The sequence below is a fragment of the Equus caballus genome, chromosome X (assembly GCF_041296265.1).
Source record: "Equus caballus isolate H_3958 breed thoroughbred chromosome X, TB-T2T, whole genome shotgun sequence".
Taxonomy (NCBI): Eukaryota; Metazoa; Chordata; class Mammalia; order Perissodactyla; family Equidae; genus Equus; species Equus caballus.
In genome coordinates, this window is record NC_091715.1 from 112,018,918 (window position 1) to 112,041,315 (window position 22,398).

The 22,398-nt window shown below is 34.8% G+C and overlaps 1 protein-coding gene and 2 non-coding genes across 3 annotated transcripts in view; all 3 read left to right on the top strand.

Moving 5' to 3' along the window:
• HTR2C (5-hydroxytryptamine receptor 2C) overlaps positions 1-22,398 on the top strand; it is a 307,873-nt gene that overhangs the window by 25,571 nt on the left and 259,904 nt on the right. The window lies entirely within an intron of this gene.
• Positions 12,622-12,750, top strand: LOC111771700 (small nucleolar RNA SNORA35). Its single transcript, XR_002805627.1, has one exon. It is a non-coding gene; the product is annotated as a small nucleolar RNA SNORA35 (small nucleolar RNA).
• Positions 19,724-19,832, top strand: MIR764 (microRNA mir-764). Its single transcript, NR_033113.1, has one exon. It is a non-coding gene; the product is annotated as a microRNA mir-764 (primary transcript).

A 22,398-nucleotide genomic window follows, 5' to 3' on the forward strand; every position in this document is an offset into this window, starting at 1 on the left:
GTTGACCCTAAAACATAAAAGTCAGTTGACTCGACTTGTCTCTAGCTATCATTTGAACTTAGTAATACCTTCCCCAAAGCCCTACCTATGTCACCTATGCTATGGTGAGATAAATATATATATATATATATATATATAAAGAGAGAGGGATAACGCAAAGTAGTAATTTAGATAATGTTTTCAATGTCTCTTGTGAAAAATGATCACTTGGACAGCTATGCTTCTCCTGAGCTGGATAAGGTTTGTAATATCAGTAAGTATTAAAGGTAAACGTTATCCTTTTTCTGTAAAACTGCATTTGAGGTTTCCTCACAGAAAAGCCTAATGTAATGAAGAAATGGTATGCATACATCGGTTCTACAATGTCGTGACAGGATTTATACTTGTGACTCTCTTAACACCCATATTAACAACTTAAGAATTTTATCTTTTATGCTTTTGTCTTTTATTTGTATGCTTTATGTTGCTACAAATAAATGCAAATTCACTTAGAATTTTTCTACAATATGAGTTTCTGTGATTTATAACTGGGTATTATTGCAGAGTTCTTTACTCTAGGTTACTAAATTACTTGAATTAAAACATAAATAGACTATAACAAAAATAAAATATTATTTACATTGATAGACAATTCCATTAGTTCACTTTGCAGTGTGTTGTAGTTATTTGCTTTATTTACATATTTTAACTTCTTGGATTTGATAAAATTAAATATATTTTACTGCTCTTCAACTCTTCATTTGGTTAAAGTAAATAACACATAATCAAAACTTATGAAAAGTATACAGAATTGAGTATTAAGTAACAGAATATATGTGTCCTATGCAGAGTATATGCTTGTTGTATCACCTACAGGAACTAATGGGGTGTCTTGCACATAATATATGTTTAATAATATATTCAATAATTAGTTCAATAATAACTATTGAACTAAGAATGGTAAAATAATAGCACTTCTAGAAGAGAAGTACTCAATCAGGCATGCTTTTTAGTAAATGAATATATATATGAATTGTAAAGCATAGGAAAATCTGAGCTTTTATGAAATAATTCCATATTCTTCACAGTTTTTACTTTTATTAATATTCAAAAAATTAAGTAATCCTTTATAACTAGTTGAACTCAAGAACATGGCATTAACTAAGTATTTACAGAAATATTTATTGATTTTAATAATCTAATTGAGCCAACTGATTACTTGAAAAACTATATCCCATACATGTTTTCACTCTGAGTAGCCTGCACCAAAAACCAACAAGGCTGACAACACAGTTTAGAATGCACACATTCTAAGACACTTCATCTTTCTAAAATAAATGAAAGTTACTTTCTTTTGGAAAGATAAGTAGTCAAGCTGCTTCAAAGTAGAGCATATCCATACTAGATAGTAACAGTAAAATGATTTTACATGTATGTTTTCTGTTTTTGAAAATAATCCCTTTTGATAATATGCTTGTACTTTTAAATTATAGATTTTCAAAGCATCTATCTCCTTAAATATAAAATATGGATGTAACTTAAGTAACTGCAACAAGTATATTAACATATGTCATATAAGAGGATATCATGATCAAAGAGTTTATGACATAAACAATGTTTATTTTTTTATTTCACTCATTTAAAATATTTATTATTCTTCCCTTTAGTACATATTGCTCTAATTTTAAAAATAGCACATATCTCTCAAATAAAATGCAGATATTTTAATGGCTTGGAAGTTTTTACATGTTGTGTGAAATGAGTATCTGCATATTTAATTATGTTTCTATTGCATTTTACCCTTATTTGAAAATGATTTTTCCTCCACCAAAATTAAACATATGACCCAGACAAGTAATACATTGCATATGTGAGCTTGTTAACAATTGCTTTTTGAAATCTTCCCTCTTCGTACATCTAGATAGGGTTGTTCATTTAGCTTTCTCAAAACTAAATATCTTTATTTGTACCTTTAAAGATACTAATAAACTAATATTAAACTAATAAAAAGATACTAATAAAATATGAAAATCAAATCGTATATTTGTGGTATCTTCATTGAAAGTATACATCAATTAAAATCTCTATATAATTAATTGCCATTCCATTGAGTATTCTCATTGACTTTATAGGATTTTGATTACGTGAGAACATGCTCTCAATGTGTTGCAAATTTCTTAGCATCATTGGTAATGATATTGTCGTAGATAGTTGGATTAGGCAAGAAACTATCAGTCATCCTTGAACACCTTCCTATCCCTTATGCCCATAACCGAATTCATCACTAACTCCTGTCAGCTTTAGCTCCTAAATATCTTCACTCCATTTCTACCGCCATTATACCAATTTGGCTTTCCATCATCGCTTGTCTCAGTACTGGAATACCTTCTAACTAATCGCCCCAATTACACATTTGCACTCCCAAATCCATTCTCCCAATTCTTGTTGTTCTTAGAATGAATACCAAAATCTTTATCATGGTTTACAAGAGACAGCCTGATCTGGTCCCTTTCTATGTCTTCAGTATCATATTTTACTCTTTCTCCTCACTCTCCTTGTGAATGCTTCAGCTACACTGTCTACTTTCAGTTCCTTGAATGCATCACACTCTCTCTTCTGTCATGATTACTTCTTGCACTCCTCATCTCTCCTGACACACATATCACTAGTTAACTCCTATTAAGCCTTCAAAGCACAACCTAAAAGATATTTCTTCTGGAAATAGAGAAGCCTTCCTGCTCACCCTACCTCCTGAGACTAGGTCAGCTTCCTCTGTTATATACCCTAGTAGATAACACTGTGTTATCTTCCATCATATTACTTATTGCAGTTTGTAATTATATTTATCTTTGTGATTGGTTGGGGATTGCTATCTTCTCTACGAGATGCAAACACCATGAGATCAGGGACAGTATTTGCTTTCATTCAATATTGTATTCTTAGCATCTAGCACAGTGCCCAGCATATGATTCCACAAATATTCATTGACTGAATAACTGAAAGATAAAATAGCTATCATCTATTAAAAAGTCATTTGTGTAACTTTCTGAGATGGTTAATCTGTGGTTGTTCAATTGCAGAGGATATTTTTCTACCTTGCTCCCAACCCCACAGTGGTAGCTTGTAAATATTGCAGCCTGGTGAAAAATGAGAAGTGTCCATTACTAAGACCTTAACATAGGGTTGCAGATATGAGCTATCAACTAACTGTGACAGCAGTAAAAGTATTGCCATGACTTTAAATGTAGCATTAGCTGTACAAGCAGCTGACACTTATAAATGCCTAATACCACATTTGAATTGTTGAGCAGTCCAACAGCGATTTTGAACAGGTCTCTCTTGCCCTGTTTCATGCACCAAGAGCTTCATATTCAGAAAACAAAATCATATCACTGCTATGCGTTATTAAATAAGCAAATTCAAATTTGTGACAAATGAATTAGAGCATAACCTACAAAGTATTAAGGCTTATTGCTAGTGGGGCTTACATTTCACACTAAAAATATATAGTATATATATAATGAATATCGTATGAATATATGATTGGATATATGAATATATGGAATACATATATTGTGTATATATATATGAATATAATTGAAATGTAATGTTACTAAAAGAATACATTGCTAAGTGATAAATTCTCAGTTCATATTTCCTCCTGGTTAACTAAGCTTTCTTATGGCTGCTTTAATTTTATATTGTACTTTATTCTTATTGCACTTCACTATTTTGGAGTGACCCAAATTTGTCTTAAGTTACATATATCTACCATAATTCATACACTTTAATATCCTAGTCATGTTTTCATTTTTTCATCTGTTACAATATTGAAATATTGACAAAAAAATTTAAGACAGCATGATGAGTGCTAGAGCAATATTTCTCGACCCTTATAGTGGATGGAATCATCTGGGGATCCTGTTAGGCTTCAGATACTAACTGAATGGGTGTGGAGAGGGGCTGGAGATTCTGCATTACTAACAAGCTCCCAGGTGGTGTTGATGGGGTTGGTCCACGGGTTACACTTGAAGTACCAAGGTAATAGGAGGTCGACAAGCTTTTTCTGTAAAGGGCCAGTTAGTACATATTTTTGATGTTGTGGACCATATGGTCTCTCACAATTACTGAGCTTTGCTGTTGTAGCATGAAGTCAGCCGTAGACAACATACAAATGAATGGGCGTGGCTGGGTTCCAATGAAACTTTATGAACACTGAAATTCAAATTTCATACAATTTTCACGTGGTATGATATATTATTCATCTTTTGATTTTTTTTTCCAACCATATAAAAATGTAAACACCATTCTTAGCTCTTGAGCCACACAAAAACAGTTTGTAGTTTGCCAACCACTCTGCTAGAGTATAAAAATTCCATGGACAACTTTGCCAGAGGCTGGAGGTATGTGGTGGAACAGGCTCTGTAGAGAAGATTACCGTTGAACTAGGACTTTAAGAAGTAAGGCTTTTCTGTACAGAGAAGTGAGAAGCAGTGAAAGACAGAGAGATAGGCAAGCAACAGCATTAATGTTTTCTAAACTGAAAGCATAGCAGTGTGGCATGAGAACAAGAAGCCCTTCTGGGTTGAGAGGGCTCAAAGGAAATGGGAATTCCTTATATGCATATTTAAATGGTTTCAAATTTTAAGGAGTTGTAGTTTCAGGTAAGCATGCAGAATGAGAAGTGGAGGATATTATTAAGTTCCACATTCTGGAATTTCAAGGGAGGACTGGTATGCTGGGAGGGAGAAAGAGAATAGAGTTGATTGAGGGAACCAGGAAAAAACTACATTTGAAAGATCAGGACTCTCTGCAAGTGACTGCAGACTGTTCTCACATGAGAGCTTTGTGGAAGCATTTATATAAATGATCAGGACTTGCAAATTCATTGATGAAAAGTGAAATGAGTATCACAAAGCCAGGCAGAGCAAGGCAGTCAAGGCATTTGTACATTATTACAAACTATGCAGCAGACTATAGGGGAGCAGAATTTGCCACCCCAAAATGTGTCTCTTTGGCTTGAGGGTTATTTGGGGCTGATTATTTTTAAGGAACAAAAGATTCAGGAAGAAACTTTGACCTTCCTCTTAACCACCTAAAAGAATTTAAGATAGGAGGCCTGTTCCAGGAAGGAGCTAATACCACAGATAACTGTAGTATAATATGAACTAGGTGCAGTAGACAGGGATGAACCCAGCAAGGCCCATTTAATCAAAGTCCTCTCCATGTCCCATTGTCTCTGCAAGGCATAGCAAACATTTGTTTACCAAACATTTGCTTTTCCATCTCCTTATGAATTTCCTTCCTCTCCTTTGAGGTCCCAAACCACTACCCCCAACATCCTCCTTTGTCTTTAGCTGAAGATGGTATTTAAGGTGGCAGCTTTGGCCATTTTGGTGAGTTACTCAGTTTTCTTGGGTCTCTCCCATGTATACATGTTATCAAACTTTGATTTTCTCCTGTTAGTCTGTATCATATCAATTTAATTCTTAGACAAGCCAGAAGGACCTAGAAGGGTAGAGGAAAATTTCTTCCTCTCCTACAAGACTAAAAGGGAAGCTGAGAACTGAGGATTGAAGATTTAAGAGATGGTCTCTACAAATGCCTCAGCAGCTGACAAACTTTGTCGATGAGCTACAGAGTAGGCATACGCACTGAGGGGTAAAATGAGCACATAGGTTTTATAGAAGATGCTTCTATTATTTCTCTAGAAGTGGCAGTGGAGTGAGATGATAGAATATTACAAAAAACACCAGAGTTCAGAATTATCAAAGATGGAATATCAAGTACAAAATTAACACAATCTCAATACTTTTTGGAATGCTATTCTGCTAATTCTCTTTTCATTTCCCATCTCATCCTCCCCAAAAGGACTTTGTCTAGTTGTTCTGGAGTTGAGTCTCATTGGAATGCTGGAAGTGAATTAACATTTGTTGAGAACTTAGTATACACAAGGGACTGAAGGAGTTTCTTTTTTCAATTCTCCCAACAATCTAATGAATTGGGATTTTTTTTGCCGCTACTTATTTACCCAAATCTTCCCCAAAATAGAGGGTGCGTCTGGTATGTAGTTACTGGTAAGTAGCACTGGCTTTGTCATAACCCAGGGGTTAAAAAAAAGAGAGGTGGAGCAAAGGGAGAGTTTCCATTTTTCCACAACAGAGGGAAAGCTATAATTTTGGTTAAAAAGTTTTAGGTTATTTTTAAATACTGACTAACCAGATGAAAGGCAACATGGTTTTATTAGTGGAAGTTAGGAAGAGTAGCAAACATAGACATAAGAAACTATTAATGTTAGTTTTTAGTTAATTAATTTTAATTAATTAATTAATTAATATTAGACATATTAATATATGTAATGTGTTATTTTTTTAACATTCAAAGGACCTATGACCAAGTTTCCCATCAAATGAAGAAAGATGTTACACGTAGTTATAATATAAATTATCATTTATTGAACATCTCCTCAATGTCAGGCAACATGCTAACAATTATATAAATTATTCCATTTAACTTTCACAGCATTCCAATTAAAGTGGTTATTATTACCCATACTTAACATATGAGGTCTACAGGGCTTAGTGAGTTATCCAAGCTCCCTTGTGTCTTACGGAGTTGCCTAACAAAAGTGCTATTGTGTAAATCCAGTAATATTAAGTACATAGCACATGCCAGATGCTAAATAGAAGTTAGCTACTGTTCTCTTGCTGTTATTGTCATTAGTATTATTGCCATTTACTTAACACCTCTAAACCTTATTTACCTCAACTATGACATGTCAATATAATATGTTTGTCAGAGGGATTACATGAAACAACCCACTTAAGATTTCTAGCATATAGAAACCACTTAGTAAATGTCAAAACCCTATACATTTTCTCGTGAAGGATGCTTTTCATGTTTAAATAAGACCAAATAAGACAGTAGATACTGATACCTCCAGTTATTTATCAGCACGCCCCTGGGTAATTAATTTAACAGTTTATCTTAAGAAAACAATATTTGACTAGAAAGTGACTTTGATTTAAATGCCTGGAATCAGGAGGTTTAGAAAGTTTATAGCTGAAATACTCAGCACATACTTCAAAGTTTCTGAGTTTTTTTCTGCCCTATCCACTACTTCCTATAGTTTGTATGTCTAAGGACTTAAATATTTTCTATTTGTGTGTTTAATGAAATACTATTATTCATAATGCTATTAAAATCACATAATTCATTCACTTGTGCCCCACTTCAAAACTTGTTTGTTAATAGTTGACGCAATGTTTATTGATAGTATGGAAGTGCCCAATAGATGTGTTCAATAAATGTTGGATGAAAGTGTGAATGAATGACTCATTTTTATTTTCTATTATTTTTATATCTTTAGATTTCTGCTAAGAAATCTTCATCTAAATTGAATATATACTTATCTCTACAAATTCATTTTAATAAGACACATCATATTCCTATGGATATGAAAGCAGAAAGGGATAAGTCTTTGTTACACTTTATTCTTTTAAATTATATTTAAAATTGATTTTGGTACTTGATGTGCTAACACTTAAGTGCAGCACACTTTCCTTACATTGTTTGCTCCTTGGTGCTTTTCTGAATTTAATATTAATTTTGATGAGTTTTGGCACTCTTCATGCTTTTAAAGGGTCAGCCAAATTTTCAGTTTACAAACAGATCTTTATGTTATTGGCTAACAGTAGCCTCTGGTTCTAAAAGGAAGGAAAATGACCAAGTATCTCTAGCATCCTAAAGAAACTTGATATTTCAGTGTCTTCTCCAAATTTGTCAAATAAAGGCAGAGCTAGGAAGTACATTTCTAAAGAGAGTGATTCTATGGGAAAAAGTGTTTACTTGAGAGCTTATCATTGAAATGATAGCTCAGGGAAGAAAGCTATAGGGTCAATTAGGGAAAACAAATGGGGTAAGATTAGCTTGTGTTGTAATAAGGTGTAGGAGTGGCCTGTGAGTTCAACACTGAACAAAGAATTGAATTTAGAATGTGGAGAGGGCAGGAAGAAGAGCACATCAAGTGTGTGCAGTGGGGAGGCAGCCTTCACAAGACTCTTGGAAATGAATGAGCGTTTAATGAGGCAGAACTGATGGAGCCTGTGACCTTATTGGGTTATACTGAGTAACGAGATAAGGTGGGATAGATAAGGTGAGAGAGCAACATGGAGAAGATAGTAAAAGGAAAACGCTGCTTAAAGGGCTTTCATAATGTTTATAGTGGTTCTTCCAAAGAGAAACTCCTACAAGTACTTAGAAATATGAGACTGGATCTCTCATCTTTCTTTGTCTCACAGCTCTGATGCATTGGTATTGTGCTCTCCAGTTATTACACCAAACAAACACCCCCTACCACCAGGTAGCTACAGAGTCATGTGATGCTAGGATGGTTTTCCAGTATTTGGGACTCTGGTGTGGTGAAAGTTTTTCCAAGTCACAACTTTAAAGATCTGATCATTTATTTAATATCTTATCTCCTCTCTAGACAACTTTTCAGGGAAAGTTAAGTTCATCACTTCTCAGTATACATAAGCTTAGGGAATTGATTTCTACATAAGAATCCCAAGGGAGGCATCAAAACAAATGAAATAGGAGGAATAAATATGATTTGTATCAAGTTTCTATACACCCTCCACTATAATCCATGACTTATTCTCAGACAACTTTCTTTAGTGTTATTTGCTATCCAACATTGAATTCTGTCATTAATTTTTTTTATTCCTCTCCCACAATTGACTGATTGAAATTCCTTATGGCAGAGTTATAGCTGTGAGAAAGGATATTCAGTGAGTTAGAAGAAGAGGAAAGGCGGTGAGGCTCTCTAAAGCCTTCCCGGGAAGGTCAGCAGCAGTTTGGAGAGGAGGAGTTGGCAGAATAGAGATCCAGCCTTCATTATACTTTATGATATCACTCTCCAGAGAACATAAAGTTCTCAGTTTATTTTCTGGGAAAATTATATAAATCCAAGATCATTATTTTTGACTCTTCATATAAATAGGTAGTGCATTGTTTGCATTAGAACGAAAAATGGTGTAACATAGTTTTTAAAAAGCAAAATACTACAATTAACATTTCAAAATACCCCTGTCACAGGAAAGGGATGCTGTTTAATGCTCTGAATTATTCAGGAGTTTTCACATAATTTCCTGTAAACATCTGACTAATAGGAAAGTCCAGAACTAGTAGTTGATGGTGATACGCAAAATTTCATCTTTGTTCTTTCTATTTGTGTCTGTGGAGGTTATAATAAAGAATGAGTGGACTGAGGTACCTGGATAATATACCCTTAATGAATAGATTAATTAACTAGAATAATTATGGAGAAGTATTACATGATCAGCACTATGCCAGGAATTACAGGGGTTGCAAATAACTATTGGCCAAGATCTCTGACTTCTCAGGTTGCTCATAATCTTATTGGTGAGACAAGATTAATTAATGTAAAATTTTTTAAAAAGTCAGAATGAGCCACACCTGATGGCCTAGTGGTTAAAGTTGCACACTCTCACCATTTTGGTGGCCCAGGTTCGTTTCCTGGTTGCAGAGCCACACCACCGCTCTGTCAGTTGCCATGCTGTGGTGGCGGCTCACATAGAAGAACTAGAAGGATATACAACCATGCACTGGGGCTTTGGGGAGTAAAAAAAGAGGCAGAATGTTACAAAGAGCCAAATAGTGTGTTCTAAACAATAATGATTTTACAGGTACAAAAAGGGTAGGAATCAATGAAGCCTGCATTTCAGAGGGACAGCCTTCAGGAAGAAAGACTATAAATTGAGATGAATTGTACATGTATTTGCCATCATTATCTCTTCTATCTCATTAAGTATCCATTTGTCTTTTTATATCCTATCCAGGCGCTCATGTAAGTACCTTCAACATGGTAGACACTCCATAATATTTGCTGATAAATTAATTTTTGAGAAGGATATAGTAAAAGCAATCAAAAGAGAGACATTTTGTTTTTCTGTCAAATACTTAGTTATCTTGAGAAAAAGATATTTCTGTATTGACCATGGATAGAGTACCTTAACATTAATGCATAGTGCCAATCTGAAAGTAAAGCATTTAGAACTGCTTCTTAAAGAGTGAGTGCCCAGTAGTTTAGCCTCACAACACTGAAGAATAAAGGTCAAAATATGAATGCCTATTGGATTCTGAAAACTGTTTTAGATCACTGGTATGCATCAATTAGTCATGACTTATAGTATCAAGATTATATAAGGCAAGTAGTTAACTTTTCAGGAGAAGTGTTTCCCTAATCCTTGGTATATTCAAAAATTGATGTAAATATTTAAGTACAGTGAGTGTTCTCCTTTGAGGAGGAGTATTTAAGTAGTATCTATTTTATGCCTAAGAAAAGTAGGGTTTTTTTAATCTTCATATCTTTGTATTTAGGAACTTTTGTTTGCTTAGAGGTGCTTCTCTCAAATATGTCTCCCACAAAAACAAAAGACATTGAATGACATTGCTGCAATCAATATTAGTCAAGTATGTAATTTTCCCAGGATATGGCTAGACACAATTAGAATAGTGGCACATCATCAAAGATAGGGATAGAATGACAACCGTTAATAAAGTAAAAACCTTGACTAAATTTCTTTTCGTTAAATGACCTCCACTACAACATTGCGTTTTGATGAGTATGCCTATTGAAAGTAGTACTGTAATTTAGGATTAAAGCTGTTTTAGTCATACTTACATATAAAACAATTACTCTAGGAAACAGCAACTGCTTTGCAAAACTGTAGAATAACGAACACGTCTTTTTTCTGACTGATGAACTAAATGGGCCCACAACTTCATAAATGAATGGTCTTCTAAAGGAAGTGTAAAATATTAAAACCCATAATTAAGAAACAACTTGTCAAGTTGTTTTCCCTCTTTTTGTATTTATTTCCATCAGATGGTCTGAAAATTCAAGAAAGTGTCTATATTTTAACTGGTTAACTAATGTTTGTAAATAGGTCTCCTTGATTGGAAAAACAGAAATAATGGTTAATTCATATTTTTCCCTTAAGTTTGCCGTTATTCTGGAATTTTAAGCAGGAAAATAAGTTATTTTATGAGTAACAGATAAGCCTACACATGCACTTTAGTTTTTGAAATGCACTTTTTTTCCCACTCTTAAATTGGATACTGCTTACTTTTAAATTGCTTTCTTCCTCCTGATTTTTAAAAACCTTTAGCCGAGAAGAGCCTGGAATGTCACCTGTAGTTCTCATTTTGCTGAGAAAGTTCTGGTATTTGATTCCATTCTGTTTCAAGTGTCTAGGAAAAGTTCTAAACCTCAACTTTGGTAATGAAACGTCCTCATCTAGGGAGGGTAGGAAAGAAAGAAATGGAACATTTTATACTCTTCATATTCATAAAATTTAGAAAGTTTAAAAGAACCAAACATTTGGATGAATATGAATCAAGTAGATCTCTTATGCATTGCTGGTGGAAGTGACATTCGTGCAACTACTTGGAAAAAAAGATTGGCATTTCTCTCTTAAAATTGAATATTCACAATGCGCATACAATGTACTGTTTTATTTTTAATTAATTAATTATATCAATGGATCCGTGTTTGGTGAGAGGATAATGGTGATTCGCATACCAAGGGTTATAGTTAATCCACTTCTATGCACTTGGGACCAGATTATTCTTAGAATTCCAGGATAGCTGAGCACCCGAGTGGGCAGCATTTGGTAAGGTACCATACCAGGTTAGGACAAAACTAGAAGGGATAAAGACAAAGGCTTGTTTTGATGCAAACACTATATATTTAGAGTAGTGCTTGATTCATAGAATTTTATCAATGACTTTATGAAGCAATAAGTGGAAAAAGAAGTAATATGATTTTGCCAGTGGCTGCTTGAGGTAGCACATTTTTATAACCAAGAGAAAAAAATGGAAGGCACATCACATGGTTAGTTTTCTCTTTTGTACATTTTGGAGAATGAGAGTTCCTTCCAGCTGCACAGGAAAAATATGTCTTCGCCTTTCACATAATGCAAGAATAATGATCTACAAATTCTTCTCAGGAACTTTAGGCAATTTTTAAATAGTCACAGTCAACATTTAAGCCAACATAAACAATTAGGTATAAAGCAACTTGGCTTTTGTGAGAGGAAATTATGAGTAGAAAAAAATGTATAATTAGAATTATTAATTTAAAAAATCCAAAGTTTTTTAACCACGTTTCTCACAAATGGTAATTTGAAACAGCAAGAAAATTGCCATTGGCAAGAGGGGAGATGTGATAATAGCTATTATTTATTGAGCATCTACTAATGTCAGGTACTGGACTGGACTCTGTAAATTCTTTCTTCTAATTCTCACAACAGTCAACTGTCAATGAAGTAGTTATTATTGATCCCATTTAACATATGAGAAAACACAGGCTAAGAGAGCTTAAGTGAGTTTCAAGGGTTCCACAGCTAACAAGTGACAGAGCTGGGATTCTGAACTCAGACTACCTGACTCTAAACTCACATTTCCTTCCTCTGAAGCTGACCCGTGTATATATACAGTAGCCATGCTAAGAGAATGAAGCAATGGATCCTGAGATGTTTCAGGTCTCCAATCCACTCGCTCCTCCAACCTGGTTCTTCTGCACAGAGCATGGGGTCCCAACCCTAGCTCTGCTGTCTACAGCACTGGCAAGTGACCCATTGGGCTCCTCCTTGACCAACTGGGCATCGAGCAGTGCAAAAGCAAATCCCTCCACAAAGCTGGGAGAGTCATGCTGTGGGCTACTCCTGCATGCAGGTGGGTACATATCTCCCGGGTTCTGTCACCCTGCGTAAGAAAAGTGATGTGGTGGAGAGACAAATCAAGCAGCTCAGCCTGCTACTACTAGATAAAGGTGACTATGTCCGTATCAGGTTAATACCAGGCAATCGATAAATATAGTCACCATTATTAAATTATTATCACTATTATTACTAGCTGTGTAGCTCTTAGCAATTTACACTAACCTCTCTTGGACTCAGTGTCTTACTCCATAAAATAAGGTTGACACTACTGGAATGATGTAAGATTGTCATGATGATTACAAGATAAATTCATTTAAATTCCCTGGCAGATTGCTCATTAAGTCTTAGTAGGATAGGAGAGATAAGTTCTTTTCTCCTTTCAATGTGATAGAAATGAGATTATAATTGTCTTGCAGATGTTGGTTCCTGTGTATTTTACTTCCCCACCTTGCTACGAGCTTCCTGACAGACTAGCCTTCCCCAGCCTCTTCGTCCCCTGTATATGACAGTCTGTTTAAACCTAATGTTGACAGAATTCCTTTCCCAATTATTTCTTATAATTCAGATCTACATTCAAGACCCATTCCTGGCCCCTTCTTTCCTTCATAATACTTTTAAATACTCAAGTTCCCACTAATCTCTCCTCCTACTACACAGTTTGGCAATGACCACTTTCCCATTTTTTATATTCATTTATGTTATCTCACTAGCTAAGTTGTAAACTCTTTGAAAGCAAAGATTCTGTCTTCTCAAACATCTTAGTACTTGTTGTAGCTCCTAGCCCAGGGCCTTGCATAAAGAAGAAGCTCAATAAATAATTACTGGTAGATAAACTCATGTAAGTTATCTATGAAATCAGTCATTAATTCTTGTGACCAGAACTTTAAGAAAGCCTCTAGAAAATTGAATATCATAGTTTTAGCACCATGTAAAACATGGCACTATTTTATGTGGTAAATAAAATATAGACTGAAAACTCACTTAAAATCCAGGAAAAATTAGGTTGTGAGAGATGAATCCATGATGTTATTTAAATGAAAATAATTATTTTGAAGGAAGAGCTCACACTTTTTTGTGTTAATTATGAATGGTAAACTTGCCTTCCTAAGACATGTCTTCAGCGCCTTCTGCCAGAAAGGACATTGGGCTCATAAGTCTAATCTCAGGTTATAGCTATGTTCTGATAATTAGGCCAACATTGTAAAAGAATGTACACAACTTGCAGCTCATTATAATATCACTATTTTCAGACAATTTAGATGAAATATATCAGTGAAAAATATATATTGAACTAAATAAACCCTTGTTGATTGAAATACAAAACCCAGTAAAAAAAAAGACACTTTTTTCTGATAATTGGCAAAGATACATTAGAGAGACTTTTTTATACAGTCTATTTTTTTAAATTATTGTTCTTTCAGCTATCGTCTTTATTGACACTATTGAACCAAATGTAAAAGAAATTTGAATGTCAAGTATGTAAGCGATACAAGATGGAAGTAGAAGATGGGTCACGTGCCTCTATGTAAACTTCCTTGTCTCGAGGTTCTAGAAATTGGCCTCTTTTTTGAAATGAAAATGAATATCTCCTTCCTTAGAAGTATGACAAGATAGTGTTCATATGCCCTACTAACCTTGTGAGTGAATGTGTTATAAATGATGCAGAATTTTATTATTTTCCCCTTATTATTTAGTGTAGAATAAATACTATCTGAATATCCCCAAACCTCTCCCCAGCCGCACACACACATATTACACTGATAACAAGATGTGGGAAGAGTCTTTTAAAGAGATTTTTAAAACTTCATTTCTTAAAATAGTGTAGTCTAGGGGCTTGTCTTAGAGGTCCATGTGGGTAGGTGAGAATCTGTCAACATAATGTCTGTTCTCAGCATTTTCCCCAAGGGCAGCATGCTATTTTGTTTCCCATGTAATTATTTTTGCTTTTTTTTTTCTGCTGGTACACTTTAATTTAATTTGGAACTTTGAGGATGCAAAAGTATGATTGATTAGATTCTCTCAATATAAAACAGTTTTTGTGATAAAGACTGAATTCTCTTTGATAAACAGCTGCTTATAGTTGAATGAAGTGTCATTTGGCATAGAATGTAGAATTCAACAGAAAAAGCAATTTACCGAAGAAATGCCTCCTCCCTCACTGCATTTACCCTCCTACAGCCTGATGGATTTGTATTGCCTATTTGTCCTTTATTACTGTCAAGACAACAAATTTCTATCTAGAGCAGATGGTATAATTGCCCCTGTTCAAGTGCTTAAAATTCATTCTGCTGCAGGGAATTTTTATGATTAAACCTCTAATTTAGCAAATTAATAAATTGAAACTATGCACTGTTCTGCCTGGGATGTCTGAACCTTTGTTATATATCTGAACATAAAAATATGTATTTATATTATGAATATTGTATCAAAAAGTTTGATTATTTCTTAACAAATCAATGTAAAGATTTCATTAAGTTAATATACAGTATAATGGGGTGGGTAAATGCCATTAAAAGTTTAGTCAGCCACTAGTTATATGTGAATTTATCATGGACTTTACTTGTTTTCTTTGCTAATGTCTCCATAATTTATCCCAAAAGGAATTAAAAATCATGATTTATGTCTTGATATATTTGAATGGAATATTTAAATTTAAATCTATTTTTAAACTTTAAACTTGGGCCCTTTTGTCCATAGCTCCTAACATGACCTCATATGACCTACCCAACATGGAAAGCCATCAGATTTCGTATTTTACCATCAGGAAAGAATTAGAAAGAATGCCATTTTTTCACCTCAGTCACATTTTCAATATTGGAATGATTAAAACTGGACCAACAAAAGTTTTGCATTTAACTTTATTCTTACAATTTTAAAAACTAAGACAACAAATGAATATTTTCTGGAAATATTCATAATAACTTTTAAACGAATAACACATACAGATATGTATTCAATAAATATAATTCCACAACTCATCATGATTTTTCAGTGATTACTGTGTTAGTGTACTAAGGTAAATTGTAAACATTATCTCATATTTGGACAATTGTATAATCAGCAATGGAATGATTCTAATTGAACACATACTGAGCAAGTCAACTGTTATTAGGGTGACTATACATTCCAGTTTGCCCAGGATAGTCACAGTGTAAATACTTACGACATAAATATCAATATTTTCTTTGACTCTCAAAAGTGTCCCAATTTGGATGCTAAGTTACATGCTTATTCTATTTCTTATGCACTCATATAAACCTAAGAGTTACATGCTAACATATAAAAAGAACTATAAGCAAATGTCCCTTACCCGGAGGAGCATGCAAATTTATTAATGACACAAGAAATACATGTGAAATAATTACTAAATAATCCATAATTCTTTGTGTTAAAATTCTAAATTTGTGGTACAGACATTAAGCACTGTGGGAATTCAGAGAAGAGATAAATGGATGTGGACTGGAGTGGTTAGGTCTAGTTTAAGGAGTTGCTCCACTAAAGGGCATTACAGGCGTGAGGTCACATGGACGAAGTTCTAGGCAGGGAGATGATTATAGTTCACAGCAGATCAGTCAACAGTGGAATGACTGAGTAAAAAGAAGGGTATAGTAAAAAGAGTAATGGATAAGGACCCAGAAATTCTGATCTCTCATCCTGGTTCTGCCACTGGCTAACTTTATGACCTTGAGTAAATTACTTCTTCCCTTTGGTTTTAGTTCCTTCATCTGTAAAAAGAGTGAACTGGATTTATCCATTCATCAGTTATTTATTGTGAGCCTACTATGTGCAAGGCACTCTACTAAGGACTATGTAAATGATCTCTAAAGTTCCTTTCCTGCTCTGACTTCTGTGGCAATCACTTCCACCACCAATGTTTCCAGTGACATAGTTGTAGCCTGTTTGGAATCACGTGCTCCTCTGTCAAAAAAGAACATTTCTTCCAGGTAAGTGAATCCAAACCAGCAAATATTTGCTGTGTTAAATTGACTTGAAACTTTTCCTAGCAAGTGTCCTTTATTTCCTAATTGAATTAAGACCATATTTTCATTCCCTGTGATGATGATGCAACCCCAGAATGGTAGGGGCCTCTACCAGGAGAAGCTGGCATTGCATATTTTCAGAGCGTGAAACCGCCATTATGCTAACAGGTAATAAGGCTACAGTCAGCTCATCTGGAAAGCATGTATACCATGCACTGGTCTCTTTTGTCACTTCTCATGCCTGAGGCCTGTTCCCTAATTGCTCTACCACTCCAATCTCAGGAAGCTTGCTCTTGTTCCCAGTGCTAATCACTAACAGGAGTGATCATGCTCTCTGGAGTGAAGTTGTAGCAACGGAACAACAAGGAACTCTACCAACTCAGAGAAGCTGAGCCATCTTCTGTGAATCCAGCTGGTTCAAGGCTACAGGCCCACTTCCCTTGGCAGGTTTTCCTATTGCAGGGAGTGGGGAAAGTGGCCCTAAACCATCAGAATGGATTATACGTCACTTTTAATAATACACATGGACGCTCCACTCCTTTAACTGGAGAAGTTGGTGGTAGATCTAGTCTAAACTGAGGAGCAAGAGAAAATTATTTTTACTGGTCTAATATTTATTCTGTACTTTAAAATACTGTGGTGTGATAAAAGTAACTGTTTATCCATAAATAAATCTGGGCCTTCTTAATATAGTAGATACAAAATACAAGATCAAATATGAACAATGTTTACGTTGATACTTAGTCCTTTTACCTTTGTGACTTATCAAAAAACAGAGACAGAATTTTTTTTGGTAGAAGTGCCAGGATATTTTTAAATCCAGCAGCAAGTGACTAATGTTGGCTTTCAGCATTGACGGTGGTTGTTATGGTCATACTGGTAGGGGATGAGATGGAGAGAAGTCAAGATTTTGTAAAGAATTGTGGAATGAAAAGTGGACATAGAAAAACAGGGGCTACAGTAGATGTCTGATCATAAATGATATCTGCAAGGAAAGCAAATTATTGAAATTTAGAATTGAGGGTATTTCTTTTCTCCACATTGTACCTTTACACACAGAACACTTGCAAACATCCCTTCAAGGGGTTTCCCCTTACTTTTTGTGTGCTTAGGCATGAGAAGGGAAACTAAAGTCTTTTCAGGAAAAATATTCTTAGTCAGTACCTTTCACTAATTAAAAAAAAAGTGAATTCCAAGTGTTAAGAAATTTTAACCAGCTTTCCACATAGTCCCATTGGAATCTTTAAACTTTCAGTGTATGTTTTTCAGAAATACATTCTCCTGTACATTTAAATTTATAAATGTACTAAGGCAACTACATAAAACGTTAAATCAGAGATATGAAAAGCTGAAAATGGAGGTGTAAGTGAATCATTGGGAGTCTTTTCTAATACACTGCACGTGAATTTTAAATCAATCTGTTTTATTCTGCCAGTCATATCAGATTGTTCTACCCCCTCAATTTATAAAGCACTTAAACTTTGAACACGACTGACTAAAAGTGGGGGAATAAGAAGGGGAAAAGCAAAAAGCATATGGAGTCACTTGACAAGGTGCTGAAATATTAAACTGCAGACATCTCTGACTAAGTGTATGTTTAAAATAAAGGCCAAATTTGAAAGTAGATTTTTTTTTAAAAAAATGGGCTCAATTATTTCAGGGTCTAGAAGCAAACACAATTCAAACCCCTATTCAGTGTGTGCGTGTGTGTGCGTGCAACTAATCATTGTTCTGTCAAATTAAGAGCATGATCCAAATTGTATGCCTCATTTCAAAACTTCTAGAGATTGGGGACACCTTACAGAGCTGTTGCAAGGGGCCAAGCATAGGATGAGAAAAGGAAAATGGAGATATTAACTCACACTGGGATCTGGAGGGGGTAACCAGCTGTAGAAAACCTGAAAAGCCAAGGCTTTGAGCAAGGCGAGCTTGTTCTTAAAAAGGCTTCATATTTTGCAGGTGAAGAAAGCCAGGACATCTTAAAGGTGAGTGAGGGTAAGAACTGAAAAAAAGAAAGCTGAGTTGGGACCAATAGGATGATGGGTATTCCCTTTCTTCCTGATGAGATAGGAAACTTTTCTGGGACAGAAGGAATAGTAAGAAAGCAGATGTGCACCTATGGTGTTTCAGGGCAAATGACTGGGCTCTATCACAAAGTTATAGATAATTTTGTCTTTTTAATTTAAAAGGAAATGACTGATTAATGGGAAAGTTTCACTAATTTCCCCAAACAAACGTACTTATTGAATTTCAAGAGGGAGTGCTTCTCAGATGAACCTACTCATGTCCTGAACCATGTGTTGAGAGAGGGCAATGGAATAGCCTGAGAGTTCAACAGAATATAAAACTTCATAGTTTAAGGACAGAGTTTGTTAGTTTAATATCTTCAAATAGGAATTTAACAGCATCTGTTCCTGTCCATTTTTGAAATGCAGAGGCATGAGATGTTATATTCCCAGGGCTTTTAGATTAGTAAACATAGAGATCAGATATGTTATAAATGGAATCCTTGTACAACTTTCTACTTTTAAAGCGATCATTTGTAACATGTTTTTGACCATTACGTAATGCTATCTCATTACATTATGTAACACTCTGTCAACTGTTTGAATGATATTCTAAGGGAAGAGTGAATATCTTTACTGATCTTTAATATTTTTGGTTTTGCTTTTGCTTGAGCAGCTCCATAAATAAGTATTTATTTGGTACATTATTTTTATTATGAAAAGAAAATAAATGGCTTTTCTTGTTGCAAAAAGTAGCTCTATAAATATTTTAATCAAACTTTTATTGATTTATATTGTGATAAAACAATGTGAAATAAATACCTCAAATGCCGTTTACTGATGCTTAAGTTGTAAATATTATTAAATTCCATTTACAAATTCCTTGAGGAGTTTGTTTTTTAAAGAAAAACATCATAATCAAGAGTACGGACGCATCTTTTAGGGGACTCCCAGCCTTTTTCAAAAGGTTATATTCTGCCATATATAAAGAATCCCAGTTTGTTTGAGCAATATTTTCGATCTAAAATCTAGGAGGCAGGTGCTCACTTGTCCTCCTCCATGCTTGGGAAATACAGGGAGGAGGCCATAGTGGCAACTGTCACCATGATTGATTTCCTTGGGATGGAAGATTGACCAGCTGATTATAATCAATGCATTGAGGACTCTCAGAAAAGTGAAACTGTTACATTGAAACTGCTCAAGTTAGGAGAGGCTGGCCTGGTGGTGCAGCAGTTAAATGCACACGTTCTGCTTCTCGGTGGCCTGGGGTTTGCTGGTTCGGATCCCGGGTGTGGACATGGTGCTGCTTGGCAAAAGCCATGCTGTGGTAGGCGTCCCACGTATAAAGTAGAGGAAGATGGGCCTGGATGTTAGCTCAGTGCTAATCTTCCTCAAAACAAAAAAGAAAGAAACTGCTCAAGTTAGAACAAAGCAGTAATGTTTTGAAACTTAAAGATTTTGAAATGCAAGATGCTTTTCTTGTGTCATCTTTTCTTCTAAGCAACACAATGTTTAAGCCATGTGTTGTTCACAGATTATAATGTTGTAATGATAAAACATACATGCAAAAGACAAAAATAGTGATAAAATGACTGAGATTCTTTATTTTAGAACCTTGTATCTATTTGAATCTTGTATAACACTACTTGGAAAATTTCTGTAGAATCATAAGTAGATATAAGAAGATTCATATATGACCAGCATATTTTACAATCCTTATGTCCTTGAGTTTGAAGTATATTACAGGTTGAACTCAAGCCAGGAAATAAGATTATTTTATAGAACTCTATGACTCTCAAAATTAAAATTTGAAGTGACTGTGCTATCTTATAGTAGTAAAATAATAGTAATTATAAATATAATAATAATTAAAATACAAATTTGTCATTCATTTCTTTATTCAGCAAATATTTACGTAATATCCAATATGTGCAAGATATTTTCCATGCATGATCCATTCTCAAGGATAATCATCTCAGCAACCTAGTAATGGAGGTAGTATTGTCTTCAGTTGACTGTTGATAATGCATCCCTGAACCGTGGAATGTAGAATTGGATGTCACCACTCTACATTTCTGCTTAGATGTGTTTAATACTCGCTTTGAATGAAAGAGAGAAACACAGATATCATTAGGAGTGATTACCCGGTAGGAGTGATTACTCGGTAGGAGTAATCAAGGGAAGCTTCCTACATGACATGGGCCGCTGGCTAGGGTGAAGGACACAGATGGGCCATTAGGAAGGGGAGCATTAAAGACTCTGTCAATCACATCTTCTCATCTGCAAGACCACAGGTAGACGTTTATCCACATTTGATCTTATGAGACTCCAACCTCATACTGCACAGAAGGTAAGTGTCACAGAGTGCTCCGAGGCTATGCCGTGTCACAATGAAGCTGGAGAGCACATGTTTAACTGCAGTTTGGGTAACAAATTACGCCAATTTTGAAAATTATTGAAACCCATTTTGAATTTGGTACTCAATACAGTCACACAAACATCTTTTAAAGACTTCATGGGTACCAGACTATGCAAATGCAATGAAGACAAAACCATACTCTGTGCATTCAAGTCGTTTATAGTCTAAGGGTAGAGATCTCTTGACCTCTTTTCAAAAGTGGGACTCTTCTAACTTATGCTTTTGAGTTACATCATCTTTTATTTTATTGTGCTTTCTGTTTTTCCTTGTTTCTTAGCTCAAAGGATTAAGTGTTCATTGGTAGATTTTCTGCTTAAGCAGATGCTACTTGACTACGTTGGCATATACAATTCGCAAGTAGATTCAGATATTTTCTCTTCACATAAATCTGCTTTTGCTGAGCCCTTATGTTTAAGGACATGAGATCAGAGCGCTTGTGCTCTGTGGGAGGCTCTTCTTTCTAGTGTGGAGACCTTGGTAAGTATATTCTCATTTAAAGGTGAAGAACCAATTCTGCGAAATGCTGAGAGTGATTATCTCACTAGCCCTTCAGGTTGATCCCAAGAACAGAGAAGTATGACTATATTTCCCAGCAGACGATAATGAAAAAAGATAGTTGAGAAAGGATAGTATGCCATTCCATCAGGATGTGGTCTTCATTCAGGCAGTGATAAAGTAAACTGCATTAATTTCTATACATCTGTGGAAATGTCAAGTCTACATTCTCATAGCAAAGTTCTTATTACTGTACCTTACATGAAAAAAGATGCAATTCGAGCAGAGGAGAGGGAGTTGCTATAAATTATAACTGTTTTTTTATTACTACTATGTGATAGCTATATCAAGACTTTTAAAAAACCTGAGCAAATGTCTCATTTTGAAACTATCGTGAGAATATACAAGTTAGTATTTTATGTATAACATGGGTAGATGCTATTCAGAATAATAAATGTGACATATTTATTTATGTGTTTTATTTATTTTTTATGTATTATGTTTCTAATTGTTATCTCTTGGTTTTTGTCTGGTTTGTAGGGTTACTATACCAGAAGGATAACATTTTTATAGCTTCTGAGCTTCTTTAGAAAAGTGTATGATATTGTAATTTAGAGTATTGGAGCTTATTAGTCTTTTGCAAATTAATGTTTCTTTTTTTTAGAAACCCAGTTCCAACCATATTAATTAAATATAGCTAATACAGTGGCTCAAATATCCAAACTAAAATAAAGCAGGGAGTAGTACAGGCCTTGGAATTGATGGTATCCTGG